The sequence below is a fragment of the Melanotaenia boesemani genome, chromosome 22 (genome assembly GCF_017639745.1).
Source record: "Melanotaenia boesemani isolate fMelBoe1 chromosome 22, fMelBoe1.pri, whole genome shotgun sequence".
Classification (NCBI taxonomy): Eukaryota; Metazoa; Chordata; class Actinopteri; order Atheriniformes; family Melanotaeniidae; genus Melanotaenia; species Melanotaenia boesemani.
Window position 1 is genome coordinate 25062661 of NC_055703.1, and position 11415 is coordinate 25074075.

Consider the following 11415-nt stretch of genomic DNA (forward strand, 5'->3'; position numbering starts at 1 on the left):
TTCGCATGCAGCTGACGAAGATAGTCCTGTCAGGGCAGATTCAGAGTTGCCGCCCGATGATGTTGAGTTTGACATTCCTTTGGTTTTTTCTTCTGGGCGGGACAGGGATCTCGGCAGGGCCAATTCAACCAATCCGGACCCGAAGCAGCAGCCACCACGTCGTCCCATCACCAGGGCCTTCTCAAGGAAACAGAGGGGCAACTGCGCAACGAGGGGCCGACCTCAGTGACCAAGGGGAGTACGACTCACATGCCGAATGTCATTATCAGTCAGGTCTCTTGCCGGCATGCACCCGCACACGTCTACACACTACCCGTGACTCAGTATTTCAGACAGATGTTGCCCTTTTGGCACAACATAGGCGGAAAGTAAGATCAATTAAGGAACAAGATGTAGAGGGGCATAACATTCCAGTGAATCCTGGGATGGATGATGAACACGGTGCACAGGGAGGAGAGGCTTTGGGGTCCAGGCTAGGCCCTCTGGGCTCAGACTTAAGTGTTTATGTTACCACAGCTGCAACTGCCAAGAAATGGGGAGTTCACTTTGTAAAGGAGGAGTCCACTCCCCCTCCAGCTGCGGCTCTGGTCCAGGAGCCGGATAAGGTTGGTCTTGAAGCAATCATTACTCCGCGCCCACAGGCAGGAATAGGTAACCATCAGACAGTACCAGGTGTGTTGGGGTATGAACACTTAGCACATATAACATCATTAATGGTTGACCAGGTATGGGCTGCTGCATGGAACACGCTGGAAGGTCTATTGGAGATTGGGAAGGTTGTAAGTTCTTACCAGACCACAGTTAACACCCCTGTTGTGAATAATGTTGATTTTACACCTGAACCGCAGCCCACCGTGGTTACTGAGGGCCAACCAGACAATGGGGTGGTTGAGTCATTCACCCTCCCCCCTCAAGGGTTAGATACTTTGGTAAATGGTTATCATGATAAAACATTAAAGGGGGGGGAGGTCAAGAATGTAAAGGGGCAACCGGAAGTACGAGGGTTTAGACCTAGTGAAGATTACTTCTGGAAGGAAGCGATGGCCAACACTTGGTGTCGCTGGGCTTGGCTGTCAGTAAAGGAAATGACATCGGAGGAATGCATATGGTGCTCAAAGGCGCCTGGAGCCCCTCCGGTAGTTGTCCCAGATAAGTACAACTCTTGGGAGTGTGCCCAGGAACAACGCCGAGTGTGTGAAGAAGAAGCATTCAAGTCTACAACGACGAATGCTTTCTTCGGGCTCCTGATGTGTGGTATGAAGTGTAGATTACTTTATGGGGCCCAGAGGATGCATGGTTATTTGAATAAATATAGGGGTTACAAAATCCAGGAATTGTGTGAACCTTACCAGGTGGCAAATACCGCCATGGCCCCTCCCACGGTTTACGAGGTGGACTATAACGCCGCATACGAGTGTTTTGCCAGCGGAGGATTTCTCCAGCAAAATGGGATAATGGTGGGGAACACGACGGTAAGATGTAATGTCACATGGGTATTATCATGGTTCCCAGAGTCTGGTGTGTCTCCTCTCTTCATAACAAAAGCAGTATGGTTTGAAAACCCGGAGCCCCCACATCAGGACTGTCAGAATATGTCTATCACTGTTCCAACCCTATTTTGGTTCGGAGACCAATCACATGCGGTCGCTGATAGCTTCTGGTTATGTGGAAATAATCTGCTACGTAGCACCCTACCCCCCTCTTGGGTGGGGTTGTGTGCTACTGTTCGCTTAAAGGTGCCAGCTATGGTAGTATACAATGGTGTAAATAATATTCTTAACTTAAAACAAGACAAGGGCGCGCTGCGTAGGGGTAGGCGTCAGGTCTCGGGTTCTCATGGGGTATATCGGGATGCAATTGGAATTGCTAAAGGGATTCCTGTGGAATTTTCGGCCAGAAATGAAGTAGTGGCCAGCATAGAATCTATACTACCATGGATAACTGTGAATAAAAATGTTAACTGGATAAATTATATATATTATAATCAACAGCGGTTGTTTAACCACACCATCGAGGGACTGAGTGCACTAGGAGAACAGCTGCATGAGACTAGCAGACTCGCACTACAGAACCGGCAAGCACTGGATTGGCTTCTGGCAGATAAGGGTGGAATATGTCAAATGTTCGGGGAAGACTGTTGTACCTTTATTCCAGCTAACACAGCGCCGGATGGTTCCTTTACATCTGCCATGGACGAGATAATACGGGTGGGAAGGGAGGTGCGAGAGCATGCTGGGAAGAGCGACTGGTCCCTTGATTGGTTGGACCAGTTAATGGCTGACTGGAAAAATGTATTGATAAAGGTGGGAGTTGGGTCAGCTTTGGTTCTGATCCTTCTTTTCTTGTTTGGCATGTGCATCGTTCCCACCCTGAGGAGAGCATGGAGTACGAGTCTCAAGAAACAGACATCCTTCATCATGGCTGCCCAAGTGGTCCGTGCTGAATTGGACCTGTAATGTCTCACTGGGGTTGGACAAAGGGTCGGCAGCCTGTGACGAAAGGCTGGTGACCCAACACTCCTGTTTGCCTCCGGCCTGGAAAAAGACTCTATCTTGTGTTATTCACGTGTGAATTTTGTAGTCAGAAATCTTCTGTAATAGGTTATCCTTGTGAAAACAGATTGTAATGGAGTTTCTTTGTTGTGTGTGTATGGTTACTTTCTGTCATAGTACTTAGAAGGTCTCATGCAGGGGTCCACTGGCCTACCCGTGCCTGAGTGTCAAGTAAGATCAAACGTTACCGGTGCTCGCCCAGAGGGGGGGCACGGGGGAATTTTTTCTCCCTTCTGGGTTTTTTCGCCCTCGTACGGGAGGTTCAGATTGGCTCCTATGTTATGCTTGAGACCTGCGTGTGTGGACAAGTGTGCGTAAAAAGGTTTCCCTATTGTAAGTTTCAGAGTATCGTCTTAGGGCCGATTACTCTGAAATATTTGAAAGGGGGAAATGTGGAAGTATTAATACATCAGAGTTGAAAAACAACAGGTGCAGTGGCCCTGGTCAGCACAATATTAATAGTATGACATTATAACATGATATCAAAGTGATGTCAACTAATTACCAGTCAGCCCTAAAAGGCTGTGTGTGTGTATACTGAAATAGTAACAGGCAGGCTATATAAGAGGTACAGAAGGATGATCGTGGTCTTTGATCCTGAAGGGGTCTCCCCCGGTTCGGCCGAATAAAGAAAGATCATTAAGACCTCTGTCTGCAGACTCTTAATATCAGCAAGCCCTTTTGATAAAGAATTTATCTACAACACTACGATACCACATTAATACATAAAGACAACATCAATACCAAAGTCATGTAGAGTCTATATATAAGAAGACCATGTAGATGTTTGAAATTATAAAGAAGAGAAGTTCAGTTTTTACTCACTTTGCTGTCTTTCAGCTGCTTTTTCCTTCCTGGAAGAATAAAGAGATTAAAGAGATTAAATGAGACGTGTTTGATGTACGTCACCTGGTTTTATTATGACCTGAACTTCCTCACCTCCTCTGATAACAACAACAGTGATTCCAATCAGAAGAATCAGTCCTGTGATGCGCAGAGTCCACATGATGATGATGATGATGGTTTGTTGGATTTCTGGGTTCTGAGAACCTAAAGATGTTAAAATAATATGCAAAGAGGTTGCTTGATGACATGTTACTTTAATTATAAGAACAAATAAATTAGAAATTTATGTGTAAAAATTGAGTTTCAGTCAACTCACATCTGGAGTCTTACCTGTAGAATCAGGTGGGTAGTGAGCTTCTATCTTCACACTGTTTCCTTCAACAAACTGGCAGGTGAATCTTCTGTTGTGGTCTCTCTGATGTTTTACAGTCAGGTTGGAAACACAGGTTGTCTGTCTGACGTAGAAATCAACACTTTCATCTTGCAGCTCAGTTCCTTCATCATCCAACCAGCGGAAGCTGCTCTGTTTACAAGGATTAATGTTACTGTATCTCCACAGAGAGCAGGTTAATGTGACTTCATCCTTCTGTAGATCAGCATCTGGTGGAGACGGAGAGACTGAAGGAAAACAGGTGATTTCTGTTATCTCACATTAAAAATGTGGAATATCATATTTTAAAGTGAGGAACTCTGAGAAGAAAGACTCGTTTTCTGGTTCTTAGTTTGACTTGTTGACTGTCCTTTGGAAACATTCCAGATATAATCGGACTTTATGAAGGTGGAGAAAACCAAGTGGAAGAAATCTTAATGTTAACTTTTCTTCCTCCTTGAAAACTTGCATCTAAACTTTAGTTCCTGTCTGCATGTGTTCACTGAGAGGGTCCCTCATGTTACGGCCGTCCCAAACAGGAAGTTCACATCACTGACAAATGGATGCTGATAATTCCTGATAACACAAACAACTTCTCCACAGTGTTTCACAGTGATGAGTTTTACTGTGTCAGAGTCTCATTCAAGTCACAAAAACTCACCAGTCAGAATATTTAGATACACAGATGCATCAAAGACAGCTGTTTCTCCAAGTCTACAGTTGTAGAAACCGACATCTTCATCAGTGATGTTGTTGATGATCAGAGAGCAGTTACTGTTCACACTCAGTCTGGCAGCTCGAGCTGAGTTTTTATTAACATTTCCATTTTCAACCTCCCAATTAGTTACGCTTCTTTGATGTCTGTTGGAACGCCAGTGAACATCGGAACATGAGGAAGATGATGGTTTACTGTTACAAGGTAAAACAACCTCATCTCCAGGTTTATTGTAGAGATCAATTCTTCCTCCACTGACGCCTGCTGATGAGAAAAACACACATTTAGAGCAAAGTTTTACTCCACACACATCAACCTGAAATGAAATCAGAAATGTAGATTTCATCATTAGAAGTCAGAGAGAAGAAATGTTTCTTCTCTTCCTGCTGCTTCAGTTCTTCTCTTCATTTCTGTTTCAGTCAAGTTACATTAATGTGAGAATCTGTTCAATATAATTTACCTGAACTGGTTTACTTCCTTCATTTTATGAAAGCAGCTTGTAAATTATATCTATAGTATTTTGTAAAGTCATTTATAAACCTCTAACAAGTGAAAGAAAATCAATGTTTACCTTCAGCGTGAAGCAGCAGAATTAAAACGAACTCCAGCAGAGCCATTCTGTGTCTCTCTGTGAACGTTGTGAGGCTTTTCTCTGCTACAGATTTCTACATGTTGGCTCTGGTTCCTCTTTCTGGTCGATTTACTGGATGAAAATTAGTCAACATCAGTTCCTACTAATTATGTCCTTCGGGTGTCATCACACCTTCCTGTGTCTTTAATGAAGACGTTGAGGGAGAGAAACAAACTTTTAATAAGTTTAATGTGTCAAACTGAACATGACAAAAATTAATTTGACTCATTTTCTTTTTTACATTTTGATCAACTGAAACAATAATAAATTATTTTATGTGAATGATCTGGTATCGTTCAAAAAGATGAATTTAAATGTTCTTTTTACAAAATGTTGTCATTTCCTTTCTGTTTGTGGGTTAAAAATAGAGGAAGTTCAGACCAACCAACAGAAACACAAACAGCTCTGAGAGACTGATCACAGCGCTGCAGTTAGATGCTAACAGGTCTTATAATGGGGATTAAATCTGAATAAATGTATGGAACAGAATTTTATATCAGTCTATTCATAAGACAAGTCACTGAGAGTAAAACCAAGAACTGAAAACTAAGTTTAAATCCAGTGGTTGGAGAGTCAGCATACAGGGAGGAGGTGGAGCGGCTGTCAGGGTGGTGCAGTAACATCAACCCAGCCATCAACACCATGAAGACCAAGAAGCTGCTCATCAACTACAGGAAGAACAAAACACACATTAAACCACTTTACATCAGAGGGGACGGTGCAGAGAGGGTCTCCATGTTCCACTTTCTTGGGTACCAGATCAGGGGTGGAGCTAGAGGGGTAACCAGGGTGGAGCTTGTCCACCGCAGGTGATTGACAGGTCACCAGAGGAGGACAGAAAAGTCTCTCCAGACCTCCTCTGTGATGATGTTGCATAGAAAAGCTGTCTGAAAGGAAAAGTCATGTTTCAATCAGCTGAACAATAAAGCTGCATGGTGTCAGTACGGTGGGAGGCGGGAGACCTTGAAAATGTTGCTTTAAGCTCAGTCAGAGAGCAGAAGCTGAAAACTGAACTGACTGCATATAAATTTATATTCTTGCTTTTATTTCTCTTACTTTTATAATTACTACAGAAGGTATTTTAAGGTTTTGGTACATTTCAAGTTGGAACAACCTCATGAGAGGAAGCTGCTCCCTAAATTTAAATAATTAAATTAAAAATTAAAACCTTTAATATTTGGAATAAAGAAAGGAAGAGCAGTTTTCTGATTCATTTATGTTCAAAGACTGAAGTTTATGTTAAAGGTTTTATTTTGTTACACTAACGACTCAAATTAATTAAAAACAAAAATAATTCTTTACATTCATAAGTGAAACAGCTGCCTGCCCGTTTGTTTAATAACTCTCTTATTTTATATGTGAGTCCCTGTGTACCATCACCCACCGGGGATTGGCTCTGCTCCCCACACCCTTGCCTCCTGCCTGCTGAGGATTGGCTCCATTTACTACACCTTCACCTCCTGTCAGCTGATTGGATAATTGTCTGGCCTATCATTGACGTTGCAGCTACACTAAAGGAAATATAAAACATCTGTGGACTCGTTGGCAACTGTTTGACAGACAGTCTGCCCTTGGCTTGCTGGACTTTAGTGGTTGTGACTGAATACTTGGATTGGTGGTATTTGATTAGCAATATTAGTGTTTGTCCTACAGTTAGGGATGGTGAAACGGAGACCTCATGAATCATCGAGCCAACTTTGACCCAAATGCATGAAAATGGCTTAGTGTTCTCAGTCATTTGACCAAATCAAAGAGCTCCATCTGCTGGCTGTGGGCATCTGATGCATCAGAAGGACAGCGATGACACTTCACACCTGTCATCCCTGTCTCATCTTGGAATACGTGTTCAGTAAACGATACATAATCTACCATCTGAGTGAATATTTATTTTCAGTAGTGGTCTGCTCACAGAGGGAATGGAGACGTTTGAGGGAAGGGGTGCTTGTGCAACATGGATGGTGATTGTGTTACTGATTTTATACAGTTGTATCAAAAGATATGGTAGGACAAATGCTTGTGTCACATTGTTATGTGTCAGAGATTTTTATTTAAAAACAATACTTTTTCAATGATGTTAGGCTTCAGTCTGCTCCTCTTGTGGCACACTACCTCTCCAGCTTTGGAAAAGACCCGCTCGCAAGGCACAGATGTGGCTGGCATGTGCAAATATCGTTTTGCCAGCCTGAGTAGGCTGGGGTACACAGACTTGCGTGTCCTCCAGTATTTGAGCGGGTCTTCTCCTCTGGAGAGGTAGGGTTCAGCAAGGTAACGTTGGACCTCCACCGTGGCATCTGCAGTTGCACTCTGAGTGCTCTGAGTTGTTCTGTTGTTGCCAAGTTGAATGGTCCGAGGCATTCACCAATGGTGTCATATTCAATACATGAGAGGGGGGTGACATCATCAGGCAGAGACGTGACCGCGGCTCCAACAGGTTCACGCTGCTCATGAAGGCACTGCAGCATGGAAAAGGTGGAGTTCCACCGAGTGTCAACCTCTAGAATGAGCTTATGTGCTGGTCTCTGGAGTTGCTGCTGGATTTCCACCAGGCGCTCTTTGGCCTTGACGCTGGATCTGAAGTAGGTCACTATTCTTCTCGCCTTCGTCCTGATGTCTTCCAAAGCCTGTGTTTGTTCCAGTGACTTCTTTACAACCAGATTCAGGCTGTGTGCAAAGCACGGCACACTCCTCAGTTCCATTAGCTTTGCCATTAACTGCATGTTTGCTGCATTGCCCGTGATGAGACAGTGGACCTTTTGGCTCAATCCCCATGCAGTCAACTGTGCGTGCAAGGCATCTCTCAAATTCTCGGCCGTATGCGACTGCTTAAAGTGGCTGACACCCAAGAGAACACTTGCTAGCTCCATATCCTCATTTACATAGTGGCAGGTGACCCCAAGGTAGCCATTCATGGCAATAGATGACCACAAGTCTGCTGTTAGGCTGACCGCTTCTGCCTTCTCCACAGCTTTGATGGCATGTTCTTTTTCCTCATTATATTTCTTCTCCACCAATACCTTCAAAGCCTGGCGAGTAGGCAGGGTGTATGTGGGGTCAAGCTTCTGAACAAAGGCCCTGAAGCCTTTTGTCCTCCACCAATGTAAATGGTTGTGCATCCATAACGATCATGCCCACCAGTGCCTCATCGAATTCAGCTTGCTGCCCTATAAAATAAAATAATTTACATGTCGCCACCATCCTACAGCAATGGTGTAAGTAATTTATTGTATAAAAATTATTTATTTCGCCTGATTAATCATTTTGTGATGCTGGCCACCTCTAATAATATCACCAACATTGTTAGAAGAAAAGATCAGATAAGGAACTGTTCATCTGTGGATGTTGGTGACAATATCAAAGGTGGCCCGCATCACAAAATGATGACTTAGGCGAAAAAATATTTAAATAAAAAATGACTTAGGCCATTATTTTAGGAAGATGACGATATTGAACAGTTGTTAACCATATTTGACCAGTACTCATTTCATAATGTCTAGCATATAGAGAAGGAATTTAAAATCCTATCTTGACGGTTTGCTGCACCACCAGGAGCAGGAACAGCAGCAGCAACAGGTGTAGGCGTTGTCTCCGGGTGTTTGGAACGCAAATGCTGCAGTTTCGCCGATGTGTTCCCGCTGTAGGTTATCTCCTGAGCATATAGGAAACACTTGAGTTTTTTTTTTTAAATCAAGTCAAAGTGTTTCCATGCGTAGGAACATACACACTTGGGTGTCACTGGCTCTCCTTCCATCGCCCTTCCTCTGTCTCACTCACACACCACACCTTTCACACAGACACAGTCTACACACAATCTCTTACAGCCTCTCAAACCCTCTCTAAACTTATCAATATTTATATATATATCTATATTTCTATGTGGAGATGTGTGTGCTGTCTGTATATATGTATGTAGTATTTCTCCTCTGTGTTTGTAACTGTGTCTATATAAATGTTTGTCAGCTAAATGTGATCTAAATGGACTAATGCTAATGTGATGCTTTCCCTAAATCTGTTCTCCAAATTTAATGTCGCACAATCGCTAGCAAAATCTCCTCCTCTTAAAAACCCACGATCTGCTGAGCGCTTGGAACCCTTTTTAAATCATTGACAGACTGAAAAGCCCGGCCCCTTTGAATTTCCCGCGGCTGCTCGATATGCGTTGATGATGTAACGAGGCCTCGTTTGGTCTATCACGTGACTTTTGCTGAATCCTTCTCAGAGACAATGCTCGCAACTCTTCCGTGTCATATGCTCCACACGTGATCGAGCAGATCGGCTCGAGCATAACATTCCTACCTACAGTGCTAAAACTGTTGAGCTTTGTGTTTTGTTCTGTTTTTTTGTTTTTTTTTTTTTGTTTTTTGTTTGTTTGTTTTTTTGATGACTAATAGTTTTGTTTTTTTTCTTTTTCCCTTGGTTGCATAATAGGTAATGCCTAGGATGGTGAAACCGAGTTCTCATGAAACATGGAGTCAACTTTGACCCAAATGCATGAAAATGGCTCGCTGTGTTGAATCATTTGACACGGTCAAAGAGCTCCATCTGCTGGCTGTGGGCGTCTGATGCATCAGAACGACAGCGTCAACATGGCTTCTGTAATGGAAAAATTATACATATACCCTTATAGTTTGTAGCCTAAACTTTGTATGTCTGTGTACTTAGATAAGAATGTAGTGCTTCTCCCTTCCCCCTTTCACTCCTTACATTTCCCTACAATGTTATCAGCTATGTAGAAGAATTTACTACAATGACCTTCGACCTCGATGTTATCAGCTCATGTTCTGGCTATATTAACCAAAGCACACATGTACCTGACCAGACTCACGCAGCCAAACCTTTGACTGTGTGATTCTCATTGCTCATCAGCTCTTAATAAAATACTTTGTTTGATTCTCACTTAGTGTGTGATCTTTGATAACTAAAATTCCACAACACTTCCTCACTGCACGTCTGTCATCCCTGTCTAATGTCTGACGAAGGGCTCAATAAAGAACATGTTTTCTACCATGAGTGAATATCTTTTTCTGAGGTTCATATAAATGAAAAAGGGGGCTGTTAGGTAACATAGGTTTAGGTAACAGAATCATGGTGTAATTTAAAGTATATCAATCTGTAATGACAGTAGTAGTCTACTCACAGCTAGCGGGACAGGAACGTATGAGGGAAGGGGTGCTTGTTCAACGGGGATAGTGATTATATTAGTGATTTTATACAGTTGTATTAAAATGTATTATGAGAAAAATGCTTTGGTAACTTTGTGATGTGTCATAGATTTTTATTTTAAAAAGTATGTTCTTCAGTCTGCTCCTCTTCTGGCACACTACCTCTCCAGCTTTGGAAAGATTGCACCTGAAAGAAACGAGGAGATCAAATGTCCCTGTTTCTTCTCTTGAATCATATAGAGCAGCGGTTTCCAACCTGGGGTCCGAGACGCCCCAAGGTGATCCCACTAGAGCACAGGGGGTCATTGAGGTTTTGAACATTAAGAGCCATTCAGATTAATGTCCACAACTTGATCCTATTTTAAGGAAAAATGTAAAACTCTATGTTCTTCATTTAACTTTGGCTTTAAGGAAGGGCAGGACTCAGCCAGGATACATAATTTATGGTGAGAATCTCACTTTTAAAAACATAAAACCAAGCTTGGCTTCAGCATGTGGTGGAGCAGGGGTCCATAGCTTTTTAGTACATGCATGAAGGGGGTCCCTGAGGAAAATAGGTTGGGAACCATTTATATAGAGCATCACGTGGGACCGGTAAGGGTTGGTCTCAGTCTCAGTTTGTAGGAGGTGGTGGTGATAATCTTTTTTTAGTTTATTTTTTATCAGAGGGTCTCTGCTGACTCTATCCTGATGGAGGAGCTGAGTTGAGATGGATGTGCAGCCTGTGAAGAGCTTCAGGACAAGGTGTTTCAGCTCAGGCAGAGACAGGAGAGAGGGAGGAGAAAAAAAAGAAATCGGGTTAATATTTTTCCTACAGAGTGTGTGTATGTGTCTGAGAAAAGTTACAAATTGTCCCCCAAAATACACTTAAGCATATTTTTACCAAAGTAAGAGCTGTAGTATGATCAGTATGAGATGGTTTATTAGTACTGTGAGTTTGGTGGCACTACAACATGTTATATTTTTTCAGTGTTACAATTTGCAGATGGTCCCTGTCCAGTCGAGCACCAGCAGGCTCTGCGTAGAGCCCAATGCAAGCTTCCCAGCTCGGAGGGCGGCTCGTTTTGAGGAAAGTACGACTGTAACTTGCAGTCTACGTTGCTGTGATTGTGGTGTTGTGTCGTTTTTGTAGAAGCAATGTT